Source organism: Chinchilla lanigera, unplaced genomic scaffold (assembly GCF_000276665.1).
Source record: "Chinchilla lanigera isolate Chin_1 unplaced genomic scaffold, ChiLan1.0 scaffold00031, whole genome shotgun sequence".
Taxonomy (NCBI): Eukaryota; Metazoa; Chordata; class Mammalia; order Rodentia; family Chinchillidae; genus Chinchilla; species Chinchilla lanigera.
Window position 1 is genome coordinate 3,115,877 of NW_004955432.1, and position 12,957 is coordinate 3,128,833.

Genomic DNA, 12,957 nt, shown 5'->3' on the forward strand with positions numbered 1-12,957 from the left:
TGCAAGTCTGTATCTGTTTTCATGAGAAACCACTTTGAAGATATCAATATGTAATACAACAAGCATTGTTAATTTCCTACCACTTTGTTTGTAACTCCATATTGTCTGTACAGTTCTTTTGCTATTTTGTAAAATGTTGTCTGTCTGTTAATGTTTTCCTCCTTTTATTTTTAAACTAAAATTTTTTTTAAAAATGTATATAGTATATATTTTGTTTTCTACTGCTGTACAACAAATGACAACAAATTTATCATTTTAATACAAGATGTATTTTTTAGTCTTTTTGAGACAGTTTCACCATGCAGTTTAGGCTAACCTTGAACTCACTCTGCAGCCAAGGCTGGCCTCTAACTCATGGCAATCCTCCTGCCTCAGCCTCCTGAGTCTGGGATTACGGGTATGCATCACCACGCCCAGCAGCACAAGGTTCATTCTTAATCACAGCTTCAATGATCAGGTATCCAGTCCTGAATTATCTGGGCCTTCTGCTCAGGACTGCATAAAGCTGCAGTCTGGTGTTGTCTGAACTATATTCTCACCTACAGGTCAGCTCAGGCCAGCTCTATTTCCCAGTTTATTCATGCTGTTGGCAGAATTCATTCTTTTATAGCTATAGCACCAGCTCCTTGGCTCCTTGGCTTCTTCCTTGCTCTGTTGCTGGATGCTGTCCTCAGCTCCTTGAAGCCATCCACACTATCCTGCCACATGAGCCTCTCCATGGAACAGCGCACAACATGGCCATGTGCTTCTCATGTGCTTCTTCAGCAGCCTCTTCTCTCTCTCTCCCTCTCTCTCTCTCTCTCTCTCAGCTCCCATCTTCTCATATAATGGAACCTAATCAAATGGAGTGACAATCAATCACCACCACCATATTCTGTTGTCATATTTGATGTTGGAAGCCAGGAACAGATTCTACACACTCAAGGAGAAAGGATCATATAAGGCTGTGACTCATTGGTTGAGTTGAGGGAAGTGCCTTAGGGTTTGTTCTGTCCACAAAGCCATACACTAGTAAGGGCATATTCAAATCAGCAATATACTATTGTACTAGGGGAGAAGACCCAGCACAAACTAAACTCAATCTTGATTTGACTGAGGTAACTGGCATTTTAAAGGGTATCAGGCAGAGGAGAACAAGGGTCAGTAGTTAGGGAAATGAAAATGGCAAAGGATTGTTCAGGGTAAATGCTGATCAGGCCAGTTGCCTCTGTTAGCTGGATTCCATCCTCACAGAGAGACTGGGAGACAGAGGCCCTGTCCTTCCTTATGATAGCAAGACCTTCAGGTCCTTGAGAAAGACGCTGTTGAGTTTCAAGAGGTACATCTCCATCCCAGGGGGACAGAGAAAGCATTCCTAACTGCAAGCCCTTTTTAGTAAGTATTCTAAGACAGGAGTAGTCTACGAAAAGGACTGTATGATCAAGTGCTAGCTGGAAAGAACAGTAAGTTCTCTGACAGCCTTGAGCTTTCTCAGCAGGCATGTTAAGGGCAGCTTAGTTCTCCTAGGGATACTACCTTAGATGGTTAAAAACTAAGTTAGTTTTTGTTGCAGTCTTTTAAATGGAGGAGGTGAGAATAAAAGAATCTGCCATTTTTATAGGCTAAGATGGAGGCCCAGGCTAGAGGAGGGCCCCGAGGAGTGTGGATCAAGTTTAGTCAAAGAAGATAATTGTCAGTTTACCATACAATCCCTCACTCTACCTTGCCATCTTCCTATCTGTGGTGATTTCTCCTTTCTCTTTCTTAATAGAGCATATTTTTACCTTGTCTCTTATCCGTCTTCTTTCCACCCACCAAAATTTATGCTTTGTCTCAGAAGTGAATGACACTGAAATAAAGAGCTACCCATTAAAATGAAAGGCAAGAAAGACTGTAAACAAACAAAACCCACAAAAATAAAGATGAGTTTGTATTCTGTGCTGCATTTCTTCCCCACACTATGCTGTGTCTTCAAATGCCTTTAGAAATGAGATTTTTAAGTAATGAACAGTTACCTTTTGATAGCATGAAATAGCATAAGAGCTAAAAAAATTTTTACTTAAAAATATACAGAGAAGAATTTATGTATATAAGGAAAAGGAAAGAGGCAAACCAGATTGCTTGAAGTCCTAACCCAATTAATCAGCTCCAGAGTCGTCAATGAAATATGCTCAGTCTTTGAGAAATGTCTGTTCTAGTGCCACTGATAAAAAGATTGTAATTTAATTGTAATTCTTATCACCAGTTAAAAGGACAGAGAAGCAATTTCTAAGTAACCTATTTATTGGGAACAGCAAATAGGATCAAGGTTAAACGTACCAAAGTCAGAATGAAATTTCCAACCTGTACAGTAAAATGAAACATACGTAACACAGACTTCTTCTCTGTGACGGTGAAGCTCACAAGAGGCACAAGGCCAAATCCAACAATGAACACAGCTTTCAGTGCGGTCTGCTCCCAACCACAGCCCTGCTCTCAGCCCAGTAACTGAATAGTCAGTACTCCAGTGATTATGAGCAAAAGCTTACACTCCCTGTGGCAATTTTGGTTTGGGAATTCCAGCTGTAATAGCACTCCTTTGATCCTCTTATTAATCTAAATACGGTTATTAACTCTTCTTAACTCTAATACATCCTTAGCGCTGCTTTCCGTGGAACTAGCAGCAGGCCCAGGGAGGAAATGGTGAATAACAAAACTACTGCACAACCCCTACCTCTCTCCAGCTACTGTAGCCTCTTCCCAATGAGCCATCTGCCCTGTCTTTTCATCCCTCTTCAACACTGCTGTGACTTGTGTGTGGTTTATCCCTCAGTGGTTTGTGTATTAAAGATGTGAACCCCAGTGTGGTGGGGGGGGTAACTTTAAGAGGGAGCGCCAGTGGGAGTTCCTCAGTGTCATGGAGACCATCTCTTTAGAACAAAGGGAATGTGCTCTCCTGGAGTGAGTTCTCACAATCAGCTTCCTGTCTCACCAAGTGATTTCTTCCACCCATGCACACACACTCCTACCATGATGCCCCCCACCACAAGGTCCCCGCCAGCAGCTGAACCAACAGGACTTCCCAATCTTAGGTCTTTGGCCTCCAATACTATAAGTCAAATAAGCTTTTCTTTATAAAATTAGCCTGTCTCAGGTATTTTGTTATAGTAATGAAAAACCAACTAGGGCTGGGGATTTAGCTCAGCGGCAAAAGCGCCTGCCTGGCACGCGCGAGGTCGTGAGTTCGGTTCCCGGTACCGGAGAAAAACCAAAAAAAAAAAAAAAAAGAAAAACCAACTAATATAGATGTTAATTTTCCTGTCTCAATTTCTATACTGAGGAAGAAAAATTCCATGAATGATCTCTAATAGCCACTAGAGTTTTACAAGACTGTCAAGGTCCCTTCCCACTGGAAAAGAATTTGCCAAGAGATCTCCTAACTTAGATCTAACAATTAGATGCCAAGAACAGCTGACTCTGTGTGTGTGTCAGCAATTACACTAAAAGAATCCCAGCCGCTACCTGACAGAGAAATGTGTGTGGCAGAGGTAATAAATCATGTGATGTATCCAAGCAACAACTGATCTGCAACCCAAGCTCTTCTGGAACATCGTGTTCACCTGTTCCCTACATGTGAAGTCTTCCTTTCACACTTCTTCCCTGTCGGCACAGCCACTCATCTCCACACAAGAAAGGGATTCAGGAGTTGAAGCAGTTGTTCATCACTGGTTTTATGAAAGGATTATAAATAAACTCAACATATGGCAACATGAACATAACAAACTTGACACACTTAGGGATTTGTTTCCATTAACTTCTAGCCCCGTGTAACAAAAGAAAGACAATGCAATCTTTAATTTTCTAGTAACCATATTTTAGAAAGAAAGAAACATAGATAGATAGATGACAGATAGATAGATAGATGATAGATAGACAGATAGAGTGATCCTGGCATGGTGGTGCATGCCTGTAATCCCAGCACTCAGGAGCTGAGGCAGGAGGAGGTCAGCCTGAGCTACATAAGCAAGTTCAAAGCCAGCCTGCACTACACACAAAAAAAATTAAATTAAATTAAATTATAATTTAAATTAAAAATGAAAACAGGAAAAAGATATTTTAATAACACTTCTTACTTATCCCAATACCTCAAAAGTATAACTTAGATATAACAAAATATCCATGAAACGTATCATTTCTTAACTAAGTATTTGAAATCCAGTGTGCGTTTTACCCTTTAGCACATCTCAACTGAGACAAGACACATTTCAAGCGCTTGAGGACCACACGAGACTCGCAGATACCAATTAGATGGCATGGGTCTACATTCAGAGTTATGAATAATCAATAAGTGAACCATACCAAAACCCATTTCCTGGGTAAACACATTAAATGAAGGTAATGTAATTCTATGAACAACAAAAACGTTTTTTAAAAAAATGCGTGTTGAAACAAAGTCTATGACTGTGGCCAGGAACGATTTAATAGCAAGGGTCAGACAGTACACACCCTTAGGAGCCAGGCACGTCACTTCGATGTGCAGGAGCCAGCCTGTTGTAAGACAACAGAGAGGGCTGCCCACTGTGCCAAATCGGCAAGTGAGCACTTTGATGCCACGTGGTCAAATTGAAAGCCTGTGCAAACAGCACCTGGGTCATAAAAACATCTGAAAACCAGATCTGGCCTGTGAGTGACCAGACAGCAGCTCCTAAGTCAATACAGTGAAAACTGGAAGCTTGTTTTAACCCCTGGCGTCAGGGGTTGTCTCCCGGGTTACACTGCCAAAAACGTTTTCTCTTCCCAATGATAGAGGTTTTTGTGATGTAAACATGCCTCCCATGTCTGTTAAAAGTTCAGTCTTTGGGATATTTGAGAAACAGAAAAACTGTCACAGATAAATTCTCCACCACAGTGTTACGAGGTCACTTGAAGGACATGAGCCTGACCTGGTCACTACTATAAAGCCAGCAGCAGCTGGAGAGCTGTTCACATTGTTCTGGCACTGTCGACCTGCCCAACAACACTCAGGTGTGTAGCTGTGCTATTCCAGGTAACCAGGCCTGCTACGGTTCCATGTCCACACACGGTCCTGTTAAAATTCTGAGAACATCAGTCTTGCTGAACTATGACCTCATTCTTTTGAGCTCATGCACCCTTCATCTTCAAATGGAATTACACTGCGGTTAGGGGTTCAAAATATTAATTTGAGGGGAAGGGACCAAAGTCAGTCTGGCTCTAAGTCAGTCTAGTTAAGTCATGAGGCAGAGCTAGGAGAACTTACACAAATTTAATAAAGACAGAAGTAAAAAGATTGGGATGCAGGCTCGGAGGATAAAAAAGTAGTGGCAAAACAAGGTTTTCAGGCGTGGTTAAGACCCTACCTCTCAGGAACCACGTCCCTAAACTCCCAGTACATCTCTGAACCACTCCACCCCATCCGGTTGATGGGAAGCCATGCAGACATGAGCTGTATCCGATCCTGCTCAGTGTGATGCCTTCACTTCCAATAAAATTTATAATCCTTCTCAGTCAAGGTGGACATTTACTCTAAAACTTAAATGCTTATGGGTGTGAAGTCTCCTTTGACCTGGGTGAGCCCAGCTGACACCCAGTAGAATTAACCTATGTTTGTTTGTATTTTAAAAAGCAAGTCTCACAATTGTTGGGAAGTAAAAGACAAATGTTTGAAAAACAAAACAAACAAACAAACAAACAAAAAAAACCCACAAATTTGCTGTAACATAAAACTGAGATATACACTGTCACCTTTAACTTCTAATATTTTGGATTCTTTGGCAAGGTTGTATCAAAGGTATCTGATATTTTTGTTTAAACAACTTGTTAACATGACTTCTACTAAAAGAATAAATAAGCTGCAGAAAGACTCAGCGTACACTAGGAGAAATACCACAGCTTTCAGTAAGACAGCATTCATTTAACACATACACTGAGCAAAACTGATTAAAAGCCTGCTGTGTGCCTCTCTGCTGAGTACTGCCATTCAGAGTTGAATAAGCCATGGGAAGTAAAGCAAAGAAAAAAGAAGAAAGGAAGTGAGCTCCTAAGATATGAGAGCAAGGACAGCAAGTCCCAGGAGTCACAGAAACAGCCTCACGGCGAGGCACTTGAAAAGAAAGTCCTTGCTAACTGTTTACTGGCACAGAGAAACTAAGAGAGCAGAGAGTGGGGCTTGCAGAACACATAAGGTAACATAATACACTTAGAAAAATCTGTCCAGAAAAAGAGAAAAATGAGTTGGGCTATACCTAACCCTCCAGGCACTTCACCACACTGTGGGCAAAAAAGGATGGACACACTTACTTTGTGGCTCACATTTGAGTTAACTACCTAGAGAGCTTTGTGATGCCTTCTGCAGGTTTCCTTCAGTTGCTTTCAAAGACTCTGCTGATTTAAGTAAAGCAACAAATATTTTTATCCAAATATTGTTATATAACTCAAAATATGAACGTATTCAAAATGTCCCCAGAAAAACTGATACGTAAGCAAGGCGATATGTTCATTAGCTTATTTTAATTGTGCCATGTTGCATATACATATTTATCAAAACATCACATTGTAAACCATAAATGTATACATTTATGATTAGTCAATCAAAAATAATATTAATAATAAAATCTTTAAGGTGAAAAAAATAATAATAAATTGCTTTCATTTAAGATCCTCTCCAGACCCCAAAGGACACCATGTTGCTTGTTAAAAAAATGTGTGAATCCAAGTGGGTCTTTCCATCTTCTGCACCTCTTCTCTGAGTATCTCTGTGTGTGTGTGTGTGTGTGTGTGTGTTAGCAACTGACTGAATGGCATTAGGTGTGGAAGGAAAAGGTGGGCTGGAAGCAGGAATGCATGCATTGTACCAGTGTGAGCTGAAGAAATAATGTTTTGTTACGATGCTGACAACTCATGAGGCAGCGAGCATGTCAGAAAAGCTAAGGTTTTGGAGGTAAGAAATCACCAGGGAAAAACCGCTTCTACCTTAGCCTGCCTGATTGATTTGCTAGAAAAGCAGGCACAGCAACCTTCCCAGGAGTCCAGCAGCTGTGCGTGCCTCACCCTACCTTTTGAGCAGCTGGCAAATGACCACAAAGCTGGGGGACATCAGCGACAGGTCAAGAAAACAAGTTCTGGGGCCTTGAGACCAACACTCCCCCCACTGCCTCATTCCCCAGAGCTCACATCTGGCATGCACAACACAGCCTAAAGCTAAATTATGGTTCTTGAGGAGGCCTTGAAGTAAAAACAGTGGAGAAGAATCCAGGCTGAGCTGCAGGAACAATAGAGCAAGCAAAGTGTACACTAGGGCCTTAAGATCTCTGCTGTAGAAGAGCAAGTTCACTTATTTGTGAAAAGACATGTGGCATAATTATTTCATCAACTCCTGCATAACCACTGGGGCCTTTTGTTGGTTGCTTACTAGCTTTTGGATGAGTTTTTGCATTTTCAGGATACTATCATATATCAATAATTCAAGTCCTAAAACAGGGAAAGCAAAGGAACAGAGTGGCAGACTCCAAGTCTTGTCTCTCTCCACCCCTGCTCCCCACGCCCCCATCACGGACACTCACCACTGCGTATGTCACCAGGATTAAACTCTTCATAGGGAGCACCACTCCTTCCATCTGATGAAGTGAGATTCTAACAGTCATACAGGAGTAATTCTATGCATTTAAGAGAGGTTTGGGAAGCAGGGATGTAGGCTGAGGGAAGGAACTCTGGGGATGTGAGAAGCCTCCTAGACTAGAGAGTTCTGAGAGAGAGGTGCAGGAAAGAGGCAGGTTTTTCTGAAGCTTAGCAAGGCAGGATAAGATCCTCAGGCCACAATGCATTGGAAGGCCAGCAGACCAAGCCAGATGAGACTATTGAATGCAAGATATGGTCAGAGTTAGCTAAAACTGATCAAGAATTGCTTTGAGGGAAGAAATAATTCATCATGATGCATTTACTCTGAGAATTTTAGTAAGTTTAAGTTAAGAGCAAAAAGTAATGTTGCAGCCTAGATTGTATCCCAGAACACAAAAAGAACCTTCAAGGAAAAACTGGTGCAATCTGACTGATGACTGGAGTTTAACTGAGAGCAATGTACAGTGCTGGTTTCTTAGTTTTGACAAATGCACAATGGTAACATGCAAGTTGTTAACATTAGAGGAGGGTGGATAAAGATATTGGAGACTCTATCATCTTTGTAACTTTTCCATAAACCTAAAATTACCTCAAATGTTTAAAGTTTATTTTTAAAAATTCATATTTGGCATTATTAATGGTTAAATCACAGAGGTATCTGATAACTATCCCAAGGAAAATTTATTCATTGTCTCCAAAGTCTAGCTGTCAACATTTTAAAGGGCTCTGGAATATTGTAATGGCATAAAAAACCAATCATATTGTTATAATAATCCCAGTAAGCTGGTAAATTTTTCATTCTGACTACTCCCACCGAAACTCTAACATCCTGTGGCAAACAGCCAAAATAGCTACAGTACTTCTCTCTCCTTTATCCACACCTGTTCCCCATGTTCTGGAGATTGGGTGCAATTATGTGAATGTACCTACACTTCGAAGTGGTTAACAGTCAATTTTACATTATTTGTATTCTGATATCATTTTTTTGAAAGCTTGCTAATACACACATCACACTCTTTGTTCAGTTTTCCACCCCTTCTTATCCGAAGATGAACTTGCAATTTGAAGATTTTGTTCTAAATTCCTGAGATAAAATCGCTACTCAGATACGAGTTTCTAGTTTAAAATAGAAAAGGAAAAGGCATACATAAAAGTCATTCTTTTGTAGACTAAACTGATGGCAAGAAATCAAAGCTCTTCTAGGAGCTTTCATGTTCATTTATTTCACCACTATCAGGAAATCATACCCCCCAGAGAGAATCTCCTTTGCTACAAGTTCCTGAATTATACTGTTCCTCTTTTCTCTTTTGCTCAACCACCTGATCTAAACCTCCTGATGGCATAGGAGATTAGTGCATGGCAAAGCTGGTTGAGATACTAGGTGTGACCTGTTAATGACAAGATCCCAGAACATACAGTTCCCAAAGCTTTACTCCTGGACTTCTCTTGAGAACTCGAGCAGGTTCTCAGTAGGGTGGCCTAGACCTGACATCAGGCTGAGGTGTGGGATCCCACCACCACGTCTCTGGACCCAGATGTAGAAGTTCTCATGGTTTTCCTCAAGATTTGGACAGTGTAAAAGGACACTTAGACACCATGAAGAGCTTGCTATTATTACTTTCCATGATAGCTCACGATGCACTTCCCAGGCACAGTGTTACTTTTATTTCTGCACTTACCCTCTTTTTATCTTTACTCAGCCCAAGCTCACTGTGCAGAACCAGTTTCTCCCCAACTCTTCATTTTCACTTTCTCAAATAAACTTGGCCACTGCTTCTTGCTCATTTTGTTCAATTCTTTGTTCAAGATGAGAACCTGGAATCTAACTCCAGAGAGAGAGACTAGCAACCCAGAAACATTTACTTGGTGAGCCACTTTTAAAAGCAAGCTGCCCAATAACAGGAGTGCTGACTTTTATATGTTATTTCTGGACTCAGCGGCCCATGCCAGCAGGAAAACCTGTCATCTATGTCATTTACACCCATGCCTTCCTCCTGAGGAAGTCTCCCTGATCTGCCCTCAGGGGCCAATCCATACAGGCTGGGTACTTCTCCCATGAGTAATACCCCTCTGAAATACCCCTGCATCTAGGTTCTATATACAAGGGTAGCATTATCTGTAGCCATTAAGGAGTAGTTCCCCCTCTTTTCCTTGTTTTGAGGGTAATCTCCTCATAATTTGTTACCTACCCTTAAACAACATGAGTGGAGATGTTCACAAAGCCTCTATTGCCAGCTCCAGTCTCTGGCAAGGCACTTTATCCTTCAAGGAGCCACCCAGGTCTCCTGTTGCTGGCCACCACCCTGCTTGATTCAGTCCGAGCAGGAGCTACACTGCTGTGCTCTGTGCCTGCTCCATCCTAACCCTGCCAGCATGGCATTCTCATCCCATGTGCCCATCTGTTCCTTCCCCTCAGACTGACTGCAGTCTCACAAGCACCAGCTCTCTGCTTCATGTATAGTTTATGTCCAACACCTCGAAGTGCCTGGAACAGAACAGCCCCTGAACAAACACCCTCCCTCCTAAGAGGCCAACTGTAAATCTAGAAGAATCACCAAGGGGTGAATGCATGAAAGGTTTTTGCTGCTTTTATAAATCCTGAAAAGGCAGAAGGGGGTTCACCATGTTTTCAGTCTTAGGGTGCAATGGCAAAACAAAACCCAGGATTTGGAGGCAAATTTATTTTACATTGATGGGCACTGATTGGGATCATTCCAAAATATCAGGCCCTGAAAGCTCAGGGAGTGAGATTTTTATGGGATTGCAAGAAAGAAGCAGAGTGCTTGGCTGTCTTTGATTGGTTCTTACAACATGCATCATAGTTACCAGCTATGCTTCACAGTGCCCGGCCATTTCTAGGAGACAGTAGTAACAGGAACTGTAACAGGAACTATTACCTGGACAACTAGAAACTGAAGTATACTGTCTCAGGGGGCCTTTTTCTATTAAGGGCACCTCAGTACCACCTACGGAGCTTGTTTGACCAGACAGCTGAACCTTATGCCTAGAGATTCTGATCCACTTGTCTGAGATAGAACCAAGAATTCACCTTCTAACAAGCGTCTGAGTGAGCCCCACACTGCTCATTAAAAAGCAGTTTGTCAGATACAGACAGACTGGATTAAAGTCACAGGCTTGATCCCCTATATAGTAGTTCTCTGTTAGCCATGGTTTCACTTTCCTTGGTTTTGGTTATCCACAGTCAGCCATAGTCCAAAACTGTTAAATAGAAAATTCAAGAAATAAACAAATCATAAGTTTAAAACATAAAAACTAAGCTGGGCATGACAGGGCACACCTCCAACCACAGAACTTGGGAGGCTGAGGCAGGAGGATCACCATGAGTTTCCAGCCTGGGCTACATAGTGAGTTCGAAGCCAGCTTGAACTACAGAAAAAGACCTCAAGAAGCCAAATAATAATAATAACAACAATAATAATAATGTAACATATATGCACATATACATATAAAATAATCATCATGGTGATGTGACATCTTTATCTTCTAGTGTTTCTCCTTTTAACTGCCTCTCTTATCCACCAACAGGAACACAGTCACGCCTTGAATTGGACTCTGCCACAAAACTGTAGACCTCAGAAGACAGCCTGACTTGTAATAACAGAAAAACTTCTTTATTGCTGTTGTTGTTGTTCATTTTTTCTCTGATTGTCTTTGTTTCTTTGTGAAGATGAACACTGTAGGTTCATTGTTCTCTTTTGTCCCTGTTTTTTTTTTCATTCTTTCCTTCCCTCCTGTTTTCTTCACCAGTTTGCTGAAGCTTGGGTAATCTCCCTCTGTCCTTCAGCCTTGCTTCTAAGTTCTTTCCCTTTTTTTATTTCTCCATTTTTTCCTCTTTTCCCTTTTAATTTGTGCCCTTAAGGTAAATTGCTCCATTGAGTCGATATTTACTGTATATAACTTTCTGATTTTAGATATGGTTATATAACTATAAATCTTATATGTACTATGTATCACAGTTTGTCAGTTTCCACTCTGTATTTGATGCTATTGTTCTTGCTAATCATACTACTTTAAACAAGGTGACACAGTTGCTGTGATCAACTAATCTTCCTTGTATGCCAATATCTAGAGTATCTTGGGGAAATAAACAATACTATAGCCCAGTACCAAATAGCTGAGTGCTATGTCAAACAGGCAGCAACCTTTCATCCCTAATAAATTGAAGAGGCAGGATCATAGGACAGATTCAAAGGCTACTAACCAGCTATGCCTAAAACATATCTTTGAAAAGTAGCCATAAAGAGGCCCTGATACTAGTATTACAGTTACCTACCATAAGCAATTTATAAGCATCAACACAGAAAATGAGAAAATACAAAAACAAGATGCAGCCCATAATCCCCAACTCCAGGGAGTACTGAGTTGGAAGGAGTCAAAAGCCACCCAGTTGAATGGTAGCAGCGGAAGTAACAAAAACAGATGAATAAGTTTCTTGATGAAAGCCAAGCAGAGATAACCGAAGATATGATTAACATAATGAAGGAAATGGCTAGAGAATCTAGAGTAGATACAGATTTTTAAAAAAAAATAGAGAAGCTTAGGAAAGACAAAAACTGTTACACAGGTTTAATACAATCAAAATACCAATAGCATACTTCATAGAACTAGAGAAAACAGTCCTAAAATTCACATGGAACCAGAAGAGACCCAGAATACCAAAAGCAATTCTGAGCAACAAAGGGTAAGACCAGGGGCATCACAATTCTGGATTTGAAGTTATACTACAAAGCTACCATGATGAAAACACCATGGTACTAGGAAAAAAAAAAAAAAACCACAGATCCAACAATGAATGGAACACAACAGAAGATGCAAAAGCAACCCCAACCACAACCAGCTACATTATCTTTGACAAAGGAGCTAAACACCTTCATTGGAAAGAAGATAGACTCTTTAATAAATGGTGCTGGGAACACTGGCTTTCCACATGCTGAAAATTGAACCTAGACCCCATATCTCTCACTATTCACTAAACTAAAATCAAAATGAATAAATGATCTAAATATTAGGACAGAAACAATGTAGGTAGAACTCTTAAAGACATAGATAAAGAATTTATTAACAAAACTTAATCACACAGTGAATATTACAAAAAATCAATAACCAGGATCACACCAAAATAAAAACTTAGGCATAGCAAATGAAACCACCAGTACACTGAAGAGGCAACCTACAAAATGCTAAAAAAAAATTTATATCAGCTACTCCTGACAAAGGACTAATACCTCTAATATATAAGGAAGTAAAAAAATAAAATCAGACCTCCCAAGTTTAAAGACCCAATCCAAAAATGGGCATCTGAAATTAATAGACAAGTCTCAGATGAAGAAGTACAAACAGAAA

At 40.6% G+C, this 12,957-nt stretch overlaps 1 protein-coding gene across 1 annotated transcript in view; it reads right to left on the minus strand.

Moving 5' to 3' along the window:
• Positions 1–349: 349 nt before the first annotated feature.
• Positions 350–12,957, minus strand: part of LOC106148887 — a gene marked incomplete in the record, with an annotated part of 20,008 nt that continues 7,400 nt past the window's right edge. The window contains 1 exon segment of the mRNA XM_013515912.1: positions 350–834.